The following is a 22,089-nucleotide window of genomic DNA, read 5'->3' as shown; positions in this document are numbered from 1 at the left end:
CTGAATGGCCTGAGGCAATCTCTTAGGTCGAGGGGTGAAAGGTCAGGACAGTCAATCACAGTGGCCCCTCCATCCCAGCATCCTTTGTGTCCATTCAGAGTCCTCTCTTCATTAACTTCTCTTGAAAGGCCCCCCTAGCTACAAGGGGAAGGAACAGACACAGGAAAGAGAGGAGGGGGAGGGAAAGAGGGAAAAGGAGGTCAATGAATATACATGACATGGGCTTGCTTCACTGTCATTGAAATGGAGAGAAACAAAAAGACATAGGTAAATTATATTAATGGAGGGAGATGGACAGACATGAGTAAAAAGATGACTTTAAGACAGTCCATATGTCAAAGTGGCAGAATAGATGGATGACAGATAGCTGTTGTCTTATGGGGACTGACTAATGGAGGACTGACTAATGGAGGACAAATATCAACAAGAGGAAAAGGATAGACAGAGGAAAAGAGAAAAGGTGAGCACAAAGTGGAAGATAAGAGCATGGCCCTGCCCAGAAACAACCCCCACCCCTAAAGCCGTGTAGATCTGGAGGAATTGGATAGGTGTATAAACAATATTTTCATTTCCCTCCTATTGGCTAGCTGGATTAAGCACGTTCCGACTCTGTACGGAAGAATGTTGAGAATTTCTTGGTTACACAGTCAGTCTGACAGTCCCAAACGGAGGTTTTCAGATTGTATCCCTTATTTATCAAAGTATCAGAGAACGTCTCATCAGATAGTTGTGTATTTTGTAGTAGTGTGTGTAGCCACGTCTGAGTGTGATTTGTGTGTGTACCTATATATTCTGTCCACAGTTTCAGTTTGAAGTGGGTCTGCTTGTGGCGGTAGTGTCATCTGTGTAGGTGTGTCTGAGGTATCTGTACACAGGCATGCATTCTGATCTGGTGAGTCTCTTCCTCTGCTCTGCCCGACAGTACTATATAAAGTACTGTATAAAACATTCAGACCCAATGCAGTATTTATTATTCATACTGTATGTCTGGCTGGCACTGTTAGCTAGGGGGACCTGCCTTTCACTTTCACATTCATCATGCCATTGCATAAGAATAAGTAGTTCATTATGACCTGTAAAGTTGAGATAGAGGTTCCAGAGCAACACTCAGACCAGAGGAGGCTGGTGGGAGGGGCTATAGGAGGACGGGCTCATTGTAATGGCTGGAATGAAATAAATGGAACGATATCAAACATTTGGAAACCAAATGGCTCCAGCTCACCTCCCCACTCAGGGTATTGGTACTGGCCTTCTTCCTGAGCTACACCTAACCCGAGCTGGACCATTACACCACCATCCTGGGGGTGAGTGCAGGCTGTTGTGTGGGCTACTGGGTGAATGAGAGGCTGGGAGTGACGTTTGAGCCCCAGGAGGTGCTACCCGTACCCCTGCCAGCACTGACACTGGGTGGCTTAGCCCTGGGCAGCGCCGCTTTGTGGTGGCGACTCGACAGATGGTGAAGACAGCCAGTCTGTGGGTGCTGTGCTCCTGCTATGGACTGTCAGTCAAAGACAGACGCCAGGAGAAGGAAGGAGATTGAGGTGCCGTATACATTCACAGGCCTAGTCCACTCTATTCTGGTCAATAGACTGTTCATAGTACTGGGACCGCTATGACCCAATGCTGTTACTATATAACATGAATGATGACAGGATCCTAACAAGTAAATGTGCCTTGTATATTTGTGACATTTGTGCATTTTATACATCGATTCTGTATTTCACACATTGTGTAACATTGAAAGACAAGACAAATGTAAAAATTCTGAATTACACCAATTTTATTTGCAACATGCTATTTGACCGTTTTGTCCTTTCGCTTTTGTAAGTTCTTGATACCTCCTTCCTCTCACTACCACAACCATACCTAAGCAACACCTGCATAATTACAGTACTGCATGTCAGAGTTTGTCCTGTTGTATCTTCCTTTAAGTAGATGAAGCTCCGCCCAAGAGCATTCACCCACCGAACAAGACCATGTAAGTCAAAAATAAACAATGAAACCTGTTGAACCACAGCTGTGGCTTCCTGTTATTTACACTCACAGTGCAATAGGCCTATATGCTGTATAAGACAAACCTTTAATGTAAATGACTGGAATTGAAATGATTGCTCAGAGCAATGTCTTTTAATGGTACAGTATATGGGTTAAAAGCTCTTGTGAAACAGGACTGCAGTGAATTCAGAAATACAGCTCTGCAGTGAATTCACAGGCTGTCTCATGTACATTTTAATTACCATGGAGATAAAAATACAGCCACACTATGTACAGTGCCTTCTGAAAATATTCAGATCCCTTTCCTTTTCCCACATTTTGTTACATTATAGCCTCATTCTAACATGTTTGTTTTTTTTAAATCCCCTCAATCTACACACAATACCCATAATGGGTTTTTAGAAAATGTATTTTTAATAACTTCAGACCTTTTGCTATGAGACTCGAAACTGAGCTCAGGTGCATCCTGTTTCGATTGATCATCCTTGAGATGTTTCTACAACTTGATTGGTGTCCACCTGTGGTAAATCCAATTGATTGGACATGATTTGGAAAGGCACAAACCTGTCTATATAAAATCCCACATTTGATAGTGCATGTCAGAGCAAAAACCAAGCCATGAGGTCAAAGGAATTGTCCGTAGAGCTCCGAGTCAGGATTGTGTCGAGGCACAGATCTGGGAAAAAAATGTCTGCAGTATTGAAGGTCCAAGAACACAGTGGCCTACATCATTCTAAAATAGAAGACGTTTGGAACCACCGAGACTCTTCTTAGAGCTGGCCACCTTGCCAAATTGAGCAATCGGGAATGAAGGGCCTTGGTCAAGGAGGTGACCAAGAATCCAATGGTCAATCTGACAAAGCTCCTCTGTGGAGATGGGAGAACCTTCCAGAAGGACAACCATCTCTGCAGCACTCCACCAATCAGGCCTTTATGGTAGAGTGGCCAGACGGAAGCCACTCCTCAGTAAAAGGCACATGACAGCCCGCATGGAGTTTGCCAAAAGGCACTTAAAGACCCTCAGAAACAAGATTCTCTGGGCTGATTGAACTATTTGGCCTGCATGCCAAGCATCACGTCTGAAGGAAACCTGGCACTATCCCTACGGTGAAGCATGGTGGTGGCAGCATCATGCTGTGGGGATGTATTTTAGCAGCAGGGACTGGGAGACTAGTCTTTTGAGGGAAAGATGAACGGAGCAAAGTACAGAGAGATCCTTGATGATAACCTGCTGCAGAGTGCCTAGGACCTCAGACAGGGGCGAACATTCCTAAGCACACAGCCAAGACAACGCAGGAGTGGCTTCAGGACAAGTCTTTGAATGTCCGGACTGAAACCCAATCGAACATCTCTGGAGAGACCTGGAAATAGCTATGCAGCGACGCTCCCCAGCCAACCTGACAGAGCTTGAGAGGATCTGCAGAGAATAATTAGAGAAACTCCCCAAATACATGTGTGCCAAGCTTGTAGCGTCATACCCAAGAAGACTTGAGGCTGTAATCGCTGACAAAAGTGCTTCAACAAAGTACTGAGTAAAGGGTCTGAATACTTATGTAAATGTGATATGTCCTTTAAAAAAACTATGGAATCCATTTAAGAAAAAGGCTGTAACGTAACAAAATGTAGACAAGGTCAAGAGGTCAATACATTCCGAATGCACTGTACAAGCCAAAAGTTTCTATGGTTACTTCATACACTGATGTACATTTGTCCAACAGAAATACCATGCATGATATCAACTGAACAATTAATTTGGGTCCGAATCCTAACTTTTTCACTCATATCTCAAGCTTTCAGTGTGATGTCAATGGGAGATTAGCGTGAAAACGTGAGTTCCGCTGGAGAGGGTTGGGCCGTACTCTGCTGGAGCTGGGAACACCTGTGTTGGGATGGACTGAGCATGTGTAAATTAACCTGTGTTGGGATGGACTGAGCATGTGTAAATTAACCTGTGTTGGGATGGACTGAGCATGTGTAAATTAACCTGTGTTGGGATGGACTGAGCATGTGTAAATTAACCTGTGTTGGGATGGACTGAGCATGTGTAAATTAACCTGTGTTGGGATGGACTGAGCATGTGTAAATTAACCTGTGTTGGGATGGACTGAGCATGTGTAAATTAACCTGTGTTGGTTGATGAGTTTGGTGGTCTTACAAGTTCGGTGTGTGTCTGCGTGTGACATAACAGGAAGGGCTCGATGTCGATGTCCAAGGCGGAGCATTGCATGGTGAGCTCAAAGTGGTTGATGACACTAGGGTGAAGGACCCCGAGTTGTCCTATGCTCTTCCCGCGCGCAAAGATCTCAGCACAGCGACCAGGGAAGAAGGTGGAATCTGAAAGTGGGGAAACCGAAGAGGGGGGTGGGAAGGAAGGACAAGTGATGAGGCTTCTCAGTGGTCTAGTGAAAATAAACATCAAAAGTGTAGTCTCTGAATAAATGTTTCCACAGACGAGAGACTCAAGAGATAATGAGACATAACTATTCTCAGATATGCGGAATAGTTAGTCACTTTAATAACTCTACCTACTTGTATATATTACCTCGACACCGGTGCCCCGTACATTGACTCTGTACTGGTACCTCCTGTATATAGCCCCACTATTGTTATTTACTGCTGCTCTTTAATCATTTGTTATTCTTCTCTTACTTTAAAAAAATGTATTTTCTGAAAAATGCATTGTTGGTTAAGGGCTTGTAAGTAAGCATTTCACTATAAGGTCTACACCTGTTGTATTTGGCACGTGACAAATAACATTTGATTTGATGTGAGACAGAGCTCACTGACAATGTTTTTTAGAACAATGACTGCTTAGAGTCTGTTCAAGGAGCCCATCTAGGCTCAGGGTTGCTATGACTCCACTTCCACAGACATGTTCCTTTCCTATGCTGTTCTGTTCTCTTCTCCATGGTGCTTCACTTCTTCCCATGTTGCTTTGCTCCTAAAAGCTAATGTACTCCTTAGCTCACTGTTCAGATGCTAACTCCTAACTAGCAACAAGAAGCGCTCTACATTGTGTGTCTCTTCAAAAGCAGGGCAGCACCATGACAACCAGTCTTTAAAAATGGTACACTAATAGCTAAGTTCAAGCCAGCCACCCTGACAAGTGACAACCTATTCCACCAACCCTGAAAACCCTCTCAGATTCATTCTCTCTGAGCCAAGGTCAACACTAACCAGACAGTCAAGCATGCCTTTAACAGTGAACAGGAAGGGCTGAATTTGACAGTTAAGTGAAACATGGGCATCTGCTCCTTAAGAGTCCCTACCTCCCCCCATAGGGTAACATTGCGGGAGGTCCTGCAGAAGATCATGACCCTGTAATGGGGTTAAGGTCACACGGACATGAGAAGCACATCTTTTTTTGCATGCGTGTTGTATGTCTGGTCTGCATAATAGTTTGCTAGTCGTGTAAATGTAACAGTTGAAGTGTTTTTTTTTTGTAGCTGTGTAAGTGTGTTTGTTTCAGGCAGTCTAAATGCCCATGGATGTGCCAGTCTATCTCCCTGTAAACTCAGACAGGGGCACTGCAGCAGCAGACAAGACTCACATGCAGTCTGACTCCCCCTGCTGAAACTACATTTTACATTACATTTAAGTCATTTAGCAGACGCTCTTATCCAGAGCGACTTACAAATTGGGGAATTCACCTTCTGACATCCAGTGGAGCAGCCACTTTACAATAGTGCATCTAAATCATTAAGGGGGAGGGGGGGGGAGAAGGATTACTTATCCTATCCTAGGTATTCCTTGAAGAGGTGGGGTTTCAGGTGTCTCCGGAAGGTGGTGATTGACTCCGCTGTCCTGGCGTCGTGAGGGAGTTTGTTCCACCATTGGGGGGCCAGAGCAGCGAACAGTTTTGACTGGGCTGAGCGGGAACTGTACTTCCTCAGTGGTAGGGAGGCGAGCAGGCCAGAGGTGGATGAACGCAGTGCCCTTGTTTGGGTGTAGGGCCTGATCAGAGCCTGGAGGTACTGCGGTGCCGTTCCCCTCACAGCTCCGTAGGCAAGCACCATGGTCTTGTAGCGGATGCGAGCTTCAACTGGAAGCCAGTGGAGAGAGCGGAGGAGCGGGGTGACGTGAGAGAACTTGGGAAGGTTGAACACCAGACGGGCTGCGGCGTTCTGGATGAGTTGTAGGGGTTTGATGGCACAGGCAGGGAGCCCAGCCAACAGCGAGTTGCAGTAATCCAGACGGGAGATGACAAGTGCCTGGATTAGGACCTGCGCCGCTTCCTGTGTGAGGCAGGGGCGTACTCTGGGATGTTGTAGAGCATGAACCTACAGGAACGGGCCACCGCCTTGATGTTAGTTGAGAACGACAGGGTGTTGTCCAGGATCACGCCAAGGTTCTTAGCGCTGGGAGGAGGAAACAATGGAGTTGTCAACCGTGATGGCGAGATCATGGAACGGGCAGTCCTTCCCGGGAGGAAGAGCAGCTCCGTCTTGCCGAGGTTCAGCTTGAGGTGGTGATCCGTCATCCACACTGATATGTCTGCCAGACATGCAGAGATGCGATTCGCCACCTGGTCATCAGAAGGGGGAAAGGAGAAGATTAATTGTGTGTCGTCTGCATAGCAATGATAGGAGAGACCATGTGAGGTTATGACAGAGCCAAGTGACTTGGTGTATAGCGAGAATAGGAGAGGGGCTAGAACAGAGCCCTGGGGGACACCAGTGGTGAGTGCGCGTGGCGAGGAGACAGATTCTCGCCACGCCACCTGGTAGGAGCGACCTGTCAGGTAGGACGCAATCCAAGCGTGGGCCGCGCCGGAGATGCCCAACTCGGAGAGGGTGGAGAGGAGGATCTGATGGTTCACAGTGTCGAAGGCAGCCGATAGGCTAGAAGGATGAGAGCAGAGGAGAGAGAGTTAGCTTTAGCAGTGCGGAGCGCCTCCGTGATACAGAGAAGAGCAGTCTCAGTTGAATGACTAGTCTTGAAACCTGACTGATTTGGATCAAGAAGGTCATTCTGAGAGAGATAGCGGGAGAGCTGGCCAAGGACGGCACGTTCAAGAGTTTTGGAGAGAAAAGAAAGAAGGGATACTGGTCTGTAGTTGTTGACATCGGAGGGATCGAGTGTAGGTTTTTTCAGAAGGGGTGCAACTCTCGCTCTCTTGAAGACGGAAGGGACGTAGCCAGCGGTCAGGGATGAGTTGATGAGCGAAGTGAGGTAAGGGAGAAGGTCTCCGGAAATGGTCTGGAGAAGAGAGGAGGGGATAGGGTCAAGCGGGCAGGTTGTTGGGCGGCCGGGAGTCACAAGAAGCGAGATTTCATCTGGAGAGAGAGGGGAGAAAGAGGTCAGAGCACAGGGTAGGGCAGTGTGAGCAGAACCAGCGGTGTCGTTTGACTTAGCAAACGAGGATCAGATGTCGTCGACCTTCTTTTCAAAATGGTTGACGAAGTCATCTGCAGAGAGGGAGGAGGGGGGGGGGGAGGAGGATTCAGGAGGGAGGAGAAGGTGGCAAAGAGCTTCCTAGGGTTACATGCTCTTACGCTCCCTCTCTATCCCCTGATTTCCAAGTCTCTCTCTGTCCTCCGCACCCCTGCTCTCCCTCTTTGCAACCTCCTCATCCCTCTCTCTCTGTGGTACTTGAGGCCATCGATTTCCCCCATGTCTGATTGTGCAGGAGACACGCACATCGGTGGGGGGGGTGAATGAGTGAGTCAGTGAGAGAGTCCAGTTTAAACTAGTGAGATGGCTCCCTGGTTGTCTTACTGTCGGCAGCCTGGATGTGGTAGCCATTGCCCTGGCCTGGTTTGACCTCCAGCAGCTGCATGACCCTGTCCATCAGGCCGTGGATCACCTCAAACCCAGGACTCTTGTTGTAGTAGACAGCACACAGACAACGGTTGTTCCTGGCCCCCACGTCTGATTGGGAGAGCAGAGAACAACGTGGCCATTGGGATGTATTTAAAAACTGATAATGACAGTGTCTTCTTGAGTATGTGGGAATCAGTATGTACATTCATGTTTGTCCTAATAAAGAAATTAGAAAGGCAGACATACAATGACATTATTTCGACACATATCCGTGAATACACTACATGATGAATACTTGGGTCACACCCACACACAAACACACCTTTGGTTTCATCCTTGAGCACCACGTCTGAAATCTCAAACAGCCTCAGAGGCAGAAGCATCTATCTTCCTGTTGGCAGCCACAGTCTTCAGCAGGCCTGACAGCAGGGTGGTGCGCGCCACCTGGTGGAGAAGATGACCCACCCAGTCACACAGCACTCTCTTTTATAGTAAACACTCACATCAACAGGGGGTGATGGAATCCATTCAACTGTTTTACTTGATCATTTCTGTAATTTAATAACAATCGTAAGAAATCATTCAGAGACTAAAGGGGGGCCGTTTATAATGTTATCATAGAGACATGATTAATCCACAGTACTGGTGGTCGATCTGGAACTCAGCTGTCTTGGGGTTGGAGATGTGACATGCTCTGGTCTCTGAGATGTTCTTCAACAGCTTGTCAGCTATGTCCTCCTGAGAACACTGCACAGGAAGACAGATACAACACATGAAAATGTGTGTGCATGTTTATTATTTGGATCCCTATTAGCTTTTTCAGAAGCTATTCTTCCTGGAGTCCACAAAAGGTAGAGAGAGTGAGGTGTCATTACCAGGGCGAAGGTGAGGGCCTCTGAATCCTGCAGCAGCCAGGTCCTGTCTCAGCAGCTCTGACAGCTTATTCAGTGGGAGCTAAAAACACAACAGTCATGAGATAGAAAACAATACCACCCAACCAGCAGCTCCAGTCAACAACCAATCAACTTCACTCCTGAATAACCTGCTGAAGAATACCCTCACCTGACTGGCTACGGTATAGGTGCGCAGCGTGGTGCGGCATAGCGGCGTCCTCCATGATGTCAGAGGCGTGGATGACGTCAGAGCGCATGGGCGGGATCTCCACCTCGATCTGTTCGCCGTCGCTTGTGACCTCTGAGCGCAAGCACATCTTGGTTAACAGCTGGGCGATGTGCTCAGTCGACTCACTGGAGGCAAACAAACCATTACAAACAAACAGCGGCAGGAATCCTAGCGGTTAAGAGCATTGGGTCAGTAACTGAAAGGTTGCTGGTTCGAATCCCTGAAAAAAACTAGGTAAAAAAATGTCATTGAGCAAGGCACTTAACGATAATTCTCATGCAAGTCGCTCTGGATAAGAGTGTCTGCTAAATATGTACAATGTAAACCATTTATAAGCATCTGCAGAAATGTTGCAGTGGAGGATCCTCAGAGGAGGAAGGGGAGGACCATCCTCCTCAGTGAAATGTAAAAAATAATAATTGTGAAACATTTAAAAAGTTATCCTTTTTAGATAAAACTACCCTAAATATATTCATATGTCACCAAATAATTGACTAAAATACACTGTTTTGCAATGAAGGTCTACAGTAACTTCAACAGCACTGTCTGGGCTAGCACCATGGTGTAGCCGGAGGACAGTTAGCTTCCATCCTCCTCTGGCTACATTGACTTCAATACAAAACCTAGGGGGCGTGTAGGACTCACCCGCTTTTATAGACATACACGGTAATTATGACCACTTCCGGAGGACGTCTTCCAACCAATGAAAGCTTTTGCAGTATGAACTGACATGTTGTCCATCCAATCATAGAATTGTTCATTCAGAGAATGAACCTACTGTGTTGTGTTGGGATTGTGACACAGAGCATTATGGGGGTTCTGTGTGTTGAGAGGCTTGGTGACATTGTTGGATAGAGATTAAGAGTGAAGAGTTATAGTTGAGCATTTTGGGGATATTATTCAATTCAAGTTTTTTCAAGTCACAAGAGATGGAGGAGGTACATTATAAATAGTTTTATTGGTTTTAGAACATTATTTGTGTGTCCAGTTAGTGCAATTTATTTACATTTGCCTTGCTAACTTCAGTAGCTACCTAGCTACCAGCATGAGTGTGCTGTTTTCTCCACCAGAATGGTAGAATGGCCAACGCTACTGAAAATGTTGCGGACTTTTTGTTGAAGAACCCCTTTCATTCTCTGGGGTACGTGGAAAAGGTGCGAATTAAAAGCGAGGGTCGACCTCTGCATTCAATACAAACTGGTATCAAAAGTATAACGTTAGCTGGTTAACAGGGAGCCTTTCATCAGGCCACCTGTATTGTTGGCCTTACCTGCTTTTTGGAAAGTCTGAGCCTTGGTCGGAAGGTGGGTACAGTGACCTGAAGAACATCAATCGTTCAGCTAAATTAAAAAACAAAAGCAGGGCATGCAAGAATTTGCTTTTAGAGGACACGACCAGAGGGAAAGTTCGGTTAACAGGGGCAACTACAAGGAGCTTGCAGAGGTAATTGCACAATACAATGCTTTACTTGCTGAACATATCAAACTTTCGGCTGTCTTTTCTCGGATGTCGAAACAATTCCGAATGATTTGATAGCTTCCAAATGTTAGATTAATGAGAGAGGTTGATGCAACACATTTTTTTCACATGCACTCAGGGAGGCTTTCCACTTACCTCCAGTACTTATTTAACAAAGATGATAACACAATCACTCCGGACAGACAAGCAAAAATTCATGGCATAAATGTTGCAGCAGCCTAGGCTACACCTAAACATTAGAAATCTGACATGCTGTATCAGATGAAAACAAGACATTGTTTCAGTCTAATCAACTGTTAAAAACAGCCCCAAGGCTCTGGGCCCTATGGTGCCACCAATCTGCTTGCAGTTGTCAGTTATCGTCAGGTATGTGGATGATGAGGGTTTTATTCAGGAACGTGGTTTGGGCTTCTTTGATGTGTCAAGTGGGAGAGACACGCAGTGTGTTTGGCTTTATGAATTTTGAGATGTCCGAGTTTAAGTTCATAGAGAAACTCGTTGTCCAAACCTACGATGGCACAGCTGTAATGGAATGTATCTGCTATTTGTATTTACAGCCAAGTCCCCTTGAATAAGAGGTGACAACTACTCCAATCCACTACCAATGTCAACTTTCTCCTGATATGAACTGAAGCCACGACTTCTCATGTGCCCACTCATCCACTGACACATTGAGTGTTTCCCTTCCAAGCACTGTGAGTACCCCTATCAATTTCCTCACATTACTGTATGTTGAGTCAATCACATACACAATCACATTATTACTCTTTGCTTAGACTAAATCATTCTTAGCTCTTTTGTCTAACTGTGTAGTGTATTGTTTGTCTTCCCAGTAAAATCCTGTCCAGCACTGGTCAAGCCTATAAACATCTCAACTCATGCCTCATAACCTCATTCAATCACTGCTGTGATCCCTTTCCAACACTGTAAGTAGCCCTCATTCCTATTTTTTATTTATTTAACTAGGCAAGTCAGTTAAGAACAAATTCTTATTTTCAATGACGGCCTAGGAACAGTGGGATAACTGCCTTGTTCAGGGGCAGAACGAGATTTTTAACTTGTCACCTAGGGCATTTGATCTTGCAACCTTTCAGTTACTAGTCCAACGCTCTAACCACTAGGCTACCTGCCACCCCAGATCTCCAGAAACAGGTTTGGATATTATTTCAAGTCACTTAGTTACCTGCTGCCAACTTTGTGGTTGATGAAAGTCTGCTGACAGAGTCTCCTTCCTGTAAGCCAGCTCTTGAGAGGTCACATGGTATAGCAGGAAGGTAGAGGGTTAGGAAAATAATAGAATGGGGATAGTCCGAATTTAAATATTGACGAGCAGGTTCTAATATATACTGCACAAAAATATAAACGCAACATGCAACAATTTCAACGATTTTACTTAGTTACAGTTCATAAAAGGAAATCAGTTTATTAGGCCCTAATCTATTGATTTCACATGGCCAATCAGAATTTGTTTTTTTTTCCCACAAAAGGGCTTTATTACGGACAGAAATACTCCTCAGTTTCATCAGCTGTCCGGGTGACTGGCCTCAGACGATCCCGCAGGTGAGGAAGAAGGATGTGGAGGTTCTGGGCTGGCATGTTTACAAGTGGTCTGCGGTTGTGAGGTCAGTTGGACGTACTGCAAAATTCTCTAAAACGATGTTGGAGGCGGCTTATGGTAGAGAAATTCGTATTAAATTCTATGGCAACAGCTCTGGTAGACATTCTTACAGTCAGCATGCCATGACAATTGCACACTCCCTCAAAAATGGAGACATCTGTGGCAATGTGTTGTTTGACAACACTTCACATTTTAGAATGGCCTTTTATTGTCCCCAGCACAAGGTGCACCTGTGTAATAACAAATTTGTGGACAAAATTTGGGATAAATAATAATTTGTGCGTATGGAAAATGTATATAATTTCAGCTCATGAAACATGGAACTTAACATGTTGCGTTTCTATTTTTGTTGAGTATATTTTCCCCACAAAAGGAAACAGACTGCAGAGTGATGCCCCTGCATCCATAAGAAGTTAAAAGTGGGGAAATAGTCTCCACTATGAAACAGGGCCTTATTTCATTGATTCCGAAGCCCGATAAAGACCCTTCTCTCACGACTGATTGGAGACCAATTACTTTATTAAATATTGATTACAAATGGATTGCTCTGGTTTATCCCAAAATATTAAAGAAAGGAATAGATACCATTATAAATGAGACTCAAACAGGATTTATGAAGGGCCGTCACATAAACTCTAACATTAGTTTAGTCTTGGACCTTGAAGATTATTCAGATACAATTGACTCCGGTGCGGTTGTCTTATTTTTGGACTTCTGTAAAGCCTTTGACACAAATGAACATTAATTTCTCTTTAGGTCTCTTAAACATTTTGGATTTGGTGAAACTTTTATCGAAGTAATTTGCATGTTTTACAAAGATATAAATAGTTCTGTGTTACTAAACCGTAATACTTCCAAAAGATTCAGTATCAACAGAAGTGTACGTCAGGGATGCCCAATTTCGTCATTTTTATTCATTTTGGTTGTGGAACTTCTATCTCTAGATATTCAGAATAATGCAAATTTGTATGGCTTAATCATTTTTAACAAAGAAATCAACATTTACAAACTGGCTGATGATACTACTCTTTTCTTAAGAGACAAAGACCAGGTCGCCCATGCCCTTAATACTATAACTGCATTTTCTATCGCATAAGGATTAAAACTGACTGTTTCTAAATGTGAAATCTTATGTTTCTTTGACTCTGATGATAAAGAAAATATTCCTGTAAAGGACTGTGTTAAATATTTAGGAATACACCTGTCAAAAAAACTTAGACAAAATTCTCCTAAAATTAAGAGAACCAAAAATATATTTAATAATTGGCTAGAAAGATATCTTTCTATAATTGGGAGAGTACTTCTGTCCAAGGCAGAGGGACTGTCTCGTTTTGTATACCCCTCATTATCGTTATATGTCAATCCTCTAAATCCTGTAAAGAGATCAATAAGACCTTTCTTGACTTATTTTTCCAGATAAGTCTCAAACTAAAAGAAGTCAGTCCTTTCTAACAAAAAAGCTGAAGGCGGTCTAGAAGTGTTGGATTTTGTTGATATAAATAACACTTTCAAGATAAACTGGTTGAAAAGATGCTTGATCAATAATGAATCAATATGGTATTTCATTCCATATAATGTGTTTAATAAATTGGGAGGTCTTCAATTTTTACTGAAATGTAATTATATTCCTGAAAGATTACCTGCCAATTTAGCAGGTATCACCAACAAGCTTTAATGGCCTGGAATATGTTTCCTGCACAATTTTTCTCCTCATAAAGCTCTTTTGTGGAATAACTCAGACATAACTGTAAGGAATAAGTCATTGTTCTACCCCAGCTGGCATGAGAGGAATATTGACTTTGTTCTTGATGTTTTTGACAACAAGGGTAATATTCTCACGTATGAACAATTTATAATATTGAAAGAATTTCCAATACCTTTCAGAGAGTTTATTTCTGTGATCAAAGACGTTCCCAGTGGTCTAACTACACTAATGAAAACTCATCTTAGTTTTGGTAATGATCACAAAGTTTATCCAGAACTCAGATTTGAAGGCGTGGGCTTACTTGAGAGATCTTGTTGTAATAAATAGACAAATTCTTCAATCACAAAACCAACTTACACTGAGAGGAAAGTTTTTCTGGAACATGCTTATTCCTGATATTGTCTGGAAAAATGCATGGTTAAGGCCTTACAAATATTGTATACCAAACAAAGTTAAGGAAGTGCACTTCAAAATTTTACAATAGATATATCCATCTATGATATCCAAATGTGTGGCTATTGATATGTGTTTTCTGTAAAAATAAGAAGGTGAGAATCTGTCTCACTTGTTCTTTGAATGTAAATTCGTGTCCGAATTTTGGGAAAACCTTGCAAAATACTCATTTACCATTATGAACACCACCTATGTTTTTGACATGAAATATATAATATGCTACTATTGCAATAACAAAACCACTGAAATTGTATTTTTTATTTATTCTGGTTGCCAAATACTTCATTCACAAACAAAAATTCAAAAGTTCTACACCAAAATTACACATTTTTGATTGAATTGAACTATTTTATTAAAACATTAACCCTAGTGAACAATAACAAGAATAATATTGTCTTAAAGCATTACAATAAGATCTTTTCAGAGTGATTACAATTACACTAGAATTGTTTATTTTTTTAATATTTTGTTTGTTCCAGTATTTTCTCATTAATACCTGCGTTCTGTTTTGATGTAATGTTGATGTAAGAATGTAAATAGTTGATCTGTATTTTGATTTTAAAAATAAGTTCTGTCAACACTATCAAATTCTGTTGTCAATCACGATTCAGTAGAAACTGAGTAAATGCCGTTGTTGTGTAATGAAATATGTGATATGTTGATAAACAACACACAAAATGAGCGAAACGCTGTTATTGCCACGGCATCAGTTACGGTTAGCTGAAGCTAGCTAATTACCCCATCCCTTCAAACATACAGCCGCTAACTAGCTAGCTATAGCAACGTTCCTTTGGTCTGAAAACACAACACAGAAACATACTAGTTTAATTGTCAAGTTTACTGAATATCTATTAATTGATATGGTAAGTAACATTTATTCCTGTATGTTCTGCCCAAGGCATGGAACACAAGATCCCTTTTGACACTGACAGTCGGCATGTTGAACACCGCTAACCGCTAGCTGCAAATCCTTCCTCCAAGACTGAAGGACCCCTCGAAACCGGCTGTAGCTGACCGGGATAATGCCAGTCTGAATTATTGGTAAAGCACTACTCTTACCAAAAGTGGCATTTTGTATCGAATAACATAAACGGCCATTTCAAATACTTTATTCACAGTCACACTGGACTATCGAATATCAAGTGTAACGGGGTGGAACTGTTGTATTGTGAACGCACAATAATTGGTCTACCAGTCCCAGGTGGGAAGGGAAAGACGATACCTATGGTGCTTTCAAGACAACGGTGAACACTTTTTTTTTTTACTCAGAACTCAGAAGAATAGAAGTCAAATCATGACGTCTGTGACATTCAGGTCGGAAAGCGGCCATAATTCCCAAATTGAAATTCAGAGTTGGATGACTGTTCAAAACCATTTTTCCCAGTCTGCACTTGTTTATTTCTGAGATCCCAACTAGTCAAATCAAATCACATTTTATTAATACATTTTATAACCCCCCCCCCCCCCCCCCCCCCAATTAAAAAAATATATATACACTGCTCAAAAAAATAAAGGGAACACTAAAAAAAGACATCTGAGATCTGAATGAAACTTTTTTCTTTACATAGTTGAATGTGCTGACAACAAAATCACACAAAAATTATCAATGGAAATCAAATTTATCAACCCATGGAGGTCTGGATTTGGAGTCACACTCAAAATTAAAGTGGAAAACCACACTACAGGCTGATCCAACTTTGATGTAATGTCCTTAAAACAAGTCAAAATGAGGCTCAGTAGTGTGTGTGGCCTCCACGTGCCTGTATGACCTCCCTACAACGCCTGGGCATGCTCCCGATGAGGTGGCGAATGGTCTCCTGAGGGATCTCCTCCCAGACCTGGACTGAAGCATCTGCCGACTCCTGGACAGTATGTGGATGGAGCGAGACATGATGTCCCAGATGTGCTCAATTGGATTCAGGTCTGGGGAACGGGCGGGCCAGTCCATAGCATCAATGCCTTCCTCTTGCAGGAACTGCTGACACACTCCAGCCACATGAGGTCTAGCATTGTCTTGCATTAGGAGGAACCCAGGGCCAACTGCACCAGCATATGGTCTCACAAGGGGTCTGAGGATCTCATCTCAGTACCTAATGGCAGTCAGGCTACCTCTGGCGAGCACATGGAGGGCTGTGCGGCCCCCCAAAGAAATGCCACCCCACACCATGACTGACCCACTGCCAAACCGGTCATGCTGGAGGATGTTGCAGGCAGCAGAACGTTCTCCACGGCGTCTCCAGACTCTGTCACGTCTGTCACGTGCTCAGTGTGAACCTGCTTTCATCTGTGAAGAGCACAGGGCGCCAGTGGCGAATTTGCCAATCTTGGTGTTCTCTGGAAAATGCCAAACGTCCTGCACGGTGTTGGGCTGTAAGCACAACCCCCACCTGTGGACGTCAGGCCCTCATACCACCCTCATGGAGTCTGTTTCTGACCGTTTGAGCAGACACATGCACATTCGTGGCCTGCTAGAGGTAATTTTGCAGGGCTCTGGCAGTGCTCCTCCTGCTCCTCCTTGCACAAAGGCAAAGGTAGCGGTCCTGCTGCTGGGTTGTTGCCCTCCTATGATCTCCTGATAGCGCCTCAATGCTCTGGACACTCCGCTGACAGACACAGCAAACCTTCTTGCCACAGCTCGCATTGATGTGCCATCCTGGATGAGCTGCACTACCTGAGCCACTTGTGTGGGTTGTAGACTCCGTCTCATGCCACCACTAGAGAGAAAGCACCGCCAGCATTCAAAAGTGACCAAAACATCAGCCAGGCTTGTGGGTAGAAGCTGTTTAGAAGCCTCTTGGACCTAAACTTGGCGCTCCGGTACTGCTTGCCTTGCGGTAGCAGAGAGAACAGTCTATGACTAGGGTGGCTGGCGTCTTTGACAATTTTTAGGGCCTTTCTCTGACACCATCTCGTATAGAGATCCGAGCAGTTGCCACACCAGGCAGTGATGCAACCAGTCAGGATAGTCTCGATGGTGCAGCTGTAGAACCTTTTGAGGATCTGAGGACCCATGCCAAATCTTTTCAGTCTACTGAGGGGGAATAGGTTTTGTCGTGCCCTCTTCACAACTGTCTTGGTGTGCTTGGACCATGTTAGTTTGTTGATGATGTGGACACCAAGGAACTTGAAGCTCTCAACCTGCTTCACTACAGCCTCGTCAACGAGAATCGGGGCGTGCTCGGTCCTCCTTTTCCTGTAGTCCACAATCTCTGACCTCCTCCCTATAGGCTGTCTCGTTATTGTCGGTGATCAGGCCTACCACTGTTGTGTCATCTGCAAACTTAATGATGGTGTTGAAGTCATGCCTGGCCATGCAGTCATGAGTGAACAGGGAGTACAGGAGGGGACTGAGCACGCACCCCTGAGGGGCCCCCATGTTGATGATCAGCGTGGCAGATGTGTTGTTACCTACCCTTACCACCTGGGGGTTGGCCCGTCAGGAACTCCAGGATCCAGTTGCAGAGGGAGGTGTTAAGTCCCAGGATCCTTAGCTTAGTGATGAGCTTTGAGGACACTATGGTGTTGAACGCTGAGCAGTAGTCAATGAATAGCATTCTCACATAGGTGTTCCTTATGTTCAAGTGGGAAAGGCCCGTGTTGCGTGCAATAGAGATGGCATCATCTCTGGATCTGTTGGGGAGGTTTGCAAATTGGAGTGGGTCTAGGGTTTCTGGGATAATGATCTTGATTTGAGCTATGACCAGCCTTTCAAAACACTTGGCTACGTACGTGAGTGCTATGTGTCGGTAGTCAATTAGGCAGGTTACCTTAGTGTTCTTGGGCACAGGGACTATAGTGGTCTGCTTGAAACATGTTGGTATTACAGACTTAGACAGGGAGAGGTTGAAAATGTCAGTGAAGATACTTGCAAGTTGGTCAGCGTATGCTCAGAGTACACGTCCTGGTAGTCCGTCAATCAACCCAACCCCTCTGAATCGGATAGGTGATGGGGGCTGCCTTAAAGGAAAACTTCACCCCAAATCTATTTTTTGGTATTTGTTTCATTAGTCCATTGTTGACATAGCCCCAAAATCTTTCGCTTGTCAGCAAACAAGTTTTCAAGAAATGTAACTTTCAAATGTATTTATAAAGCCCTTTTTACATCAGCAGATTTAACAAAGTGCGATAGAGAAACCCAGCCTAAAATCCCAAACAGCAAGCAACACAGATGTAGAAGCACTGTGGCTAGGAAAAACTCCCTATAAAGGCAGGAACCTAGGAAGAAACCTAGAGAGGAACCAGGCTCCCTGTATGAGCATTTTGCATCATGTGTTGCTGCGTTATGCATCATATGATGTAAATTGCATCATACAGGGATGATTTCTGTAAAAGTTACATGTCTTGAAAACGTGATTGCTGACAAGTAGAACATTTTGGGACTATGTCAACAATTGACTAATTGCACAAATACCAAAATAATTTTCCTTTAATCAATGTCTATGCCTGGAGAGCAGTTGTTGTTGGGGCTTAACTGCCTTGCTCAAGGGTAGAATGCAGATTTTTCCACCATGCCGGCTCTGGGATTCAAACCAGAACCCTTTAAGTTACTGGACCAACACTCTTATCCACTTGGCTCATTGTTAATTAAAGGCGAGATCGTTCTTCAAGATGTTCAAATGTTCATAAATGACCAGTAGGGTCAAATAACAAATAATAATCTCAGTGGTTGTAGAGGGTGCAACAGGTCAGCACCTCAGGAGTAAATGTCAGTTGGCTTTTCATAGCTGAGCATTCAGAGGTCAGGACAGCAGGTGCGGTAGTGACAGAGATGGAGGGAGAGAGAGGGTTGAAAAACAGCAGGTCCGGGACAGGGTAGCATGTCCTGTGAACAGATCGGTGTTCCATAGCCACAGCCGAAACAGTCTTTCCACGGTGGTGGCTTCTGGCACGGGATGTGGACCCCACTCCACCATAGTCCTTGTCCGTCTCTTAGCCTGCCTCCGTGGCCTCTTAAGAGCGACGACCCTCGCCGCCGACCTCGAACTGGGGACCCTAGCGACAGGTCCCGAATGGACGGGAGACTCCGGCAGCACCGGACGGACGGGAGACTCCAATAGCACCGGACGGACGGGAGACTCCGGCAGCACCGGACAGGCGGGAGACTCCGGGAGCACTGGACAGGCGGGAGACTCTGGCAGCTCCGGAGAGAAGGGCGATTCCGGCAGCTCCTGACTGACGGGCGATTCCGGCAGCTCCTGGCTGACGGATGGCTCCGTTAGCTCCTGGCTGACGGACGGCTCCGGCAGCTCCTGACTGACGGGCGACTCTGGCAGCTCAGGACAGACGGGAGACTCTGGCAGCTCAGGACAGACGGGAGACTCTGGCAGCTCAGGACAGACGGGAGACTCTGGCAGCTCAGGACAGACGGGAGACTCTGGCAGATCCGGACTGGAGGGAGACTCTGGCAGATCCGGACTGGATTGAGACTCTGGCAGATCCGGACTGGATTGAGACTCTGGCAGATCCGGACTGGAGGGAGACTCCGGCAGATCCGGACTGGAGGGAGACTCCGGCAGATTCGGACTGGAGGGAGACTCCGGAAGATCCGGACTGGAGGTAGACTCTGGCAGATCCGGACTGGAGGTAGACTCCGGCAGATCCGGACTGGAGGGAGACTCTGGCAGATCCGGACTGGAGGGAGACTCCGGCAGATCCGGACTGGAGGGAGACTCCGGCAGATCCGGACTGGAGGGAGACTCCGGAAGATTCGGACTGGAGGGAGACTCCGGAAGATCCGGACTGGAGGTAGACTCTGGCAGATCCGGACTGGAGGTAGACTCCGGCAGATCCGGACTGGAGGGAGACTCTGGCAGATCCGGACTGGAGGGCTGGTGCGTGAAGGTGGCACCGGATAGACCGGACCGTGGAGGCGCACTGGAGGTCTCGAGCACCGAACCTGCCCAACCCTACCTGTCTGAATGCTCCCCGTAGCCAGGCCAGTGCGGTGAGGTGGAATAGCCCGCACTGGGCTGTGCTGGCGAACCGGGGACACCATGCATAGGGCTGGTGCCATGTACCCCGGCCCCAGGAGACGCAGATGCGCTGGGCTATGCATGCACACCGGGGACACCGTGCACCTCAAGGCATAACACGGTCCCTCTCTCTCCACGGTAAGCACAGGGAGTTGGCTCAGGTCTGCTACCTGACTTAGCCACACTCCCCGTGTGCACCCCCACAATACATTTTTGGGGCTGCCTCTCAGGCTTCCTTGCCAGCCGTGTTCCCTCAAAGCGCTGGCTCCCTTTACCTGCTGCCTCCGCTCTCCTGGCGGCCTCCACCTGTTCCCATGGGAGGCGATCCCTTCCAGCCAGGATCTCCTCCCATGTGTAGCAACCCTTGCCGTCCAGAGTGTCCTCCCATGTCTATTCCTCCTTATAGCGCTGCTCCTGCTGCTGCTGCCCATTACCACGCTTCTTGATCCTTTGGTGGTGGGTGATTCTGTAACGGCCATTGTTGGTGGAAGAAGAGGAGGACCAATGCGCAGCGTTGTAAGTGTCCATATTGATAATTTATTACCACTAAGCGGGCAGGCTGGCCAACAGCTTGCTGCCTGGCCTGCACCCCATCTCATTGTGAAGCTAGGAGGGTTAGAGCCATGTCTACGTTGATAGATAAGATGAGAGCCCCCCTCAAGCTTGGATGGAATCCATCACTCCTCAGCAGGCAAGGCTTAGTCCTCCACTATCTTTTGGGAGGTTCAGAAAACATTTTTAAACCAGCAATTGAGTCTGCTGTAGAGCTCATCACTCCCCTTAACTGGGAGGGGGCCAGAGACAATTACTCGATGCCAACACATCTTTCTAGCTAAGTTACATGCTGAAGCTATGTTGCTGATGGTTTAATCCAAACATCGTTGGTGACGATGTGAATAACAATATCCCGATACAGTCAACACTTGCCAGTTTAAGCCACAGCCAGCACCATCTTCAGATGAACCTTTATGTCGGTAGCCCTGCCCCCTGGATCATACAATGTATGATCACTAGCTGATTCTTTTGAAGTATAATACTGCGGGTAATGGTGTCGTCAATGACTAGGGTTTTCAATTTGTCAGAGCTAATGGTGGGAGGCACCGGGCTCAGACACTTCCTAACCTCAAGCCAAATGTATGACCATATTAGAGACAAATATTTCCCTCATATTACACAGACCCACAAAGAATTAGAAAACAAATCCAATTTTGGTGAACTGACATATCTATTATGTGAAATACCATAGTGTGTCATCACAGCAGCAATATTTGTGACCTGTTGCCACAAAAAAAGGGCAACAACTGAAGTACTAACACAATTATAAATACAATCCATATTTAGGTTTATTTATTTTCCCTTTTTGTACTTCAACTATTTGCACATTGTTACAACACTGTATATAGCCATAATATGACATTGGAAATGTCCCTACTCTTTTGAAACTTTTGTGAGTGTATTGTTTACAGTTAATTTCTGATTGTTAATTTCACTTTTGTTTATCTATTTCACTTGCTTTGGCAATGTAAATATGTGTCCCATATGTGTCCCTCATCTTTGTATCTGTGCCATTATAGCATCTGTGACATCATGGGCCGCACTATTGATGCTATATCCATTTTAAAGTAGTCCATTTCCTTCTTCTTCATTGGCTGATGGCGCTCAACTCATAGGAATCCTCACCCAATTGGCTACTTTAAAACGGTGGAATCCCTCAAGGGCAATGTCCATGCTAAAATATCCATGATGAGTCCTCCAACTATCTATATGACAACCGGCACAACCCCAATGTAAAGTCATTTTGGGTACGTTGCCGAAATACCATGCATATCAGTGCATTTGTAACAACCTAACCATTACAAAACTTCTATTTGATCAAATATGCCTCATGTATCAAATGGGCAATTACATTTTTGTAGACCAAATTCAACTCTCTCATTGACCGCCATACAAAAATTCCTCACTTCGTGATTTATTTTTGTGGA

The 22,089-nt window shown here is 45.1% G+C and overlaps 1 pseudogene; it reads right to left on the bottom strand.

The window, feature by feature from the left end:
* Nucleotides 1–1,773: 1,773 nt before the first annotated feature.
* LOC135553434 (phenylalanine--tRNA ligase beta subunit-like) lies at nt 1,774–9,541 on the bottom strand (annotated as a pseudogene).
* Nucleotides 9,542–22,089: the final 12,548 nt, after the last annotated feature.

Source organism: Oncorhynchus masou, chromosome 13, assembly GCF_036934945.1.
Source record: "Oncorhynchus masou masou isolate Uvic2021 chromosome 13, UVic_Omas_1.1, whole genome shotgun sequence".
In the NCBI taxonomy this organism is placed as follows: domain Eukaryota; kingdom Metazoa; phylum Chordata; class Actinopteri; order Salmoniformes; family Salmonidae; genus Oncorhynchus; species Oncorhynchus masou.
The sequence above is the reverse complement of the archived record's forward strand: the minus strand, read 5'-3'. Positions and strand labels throughout refer to the sequence as shown.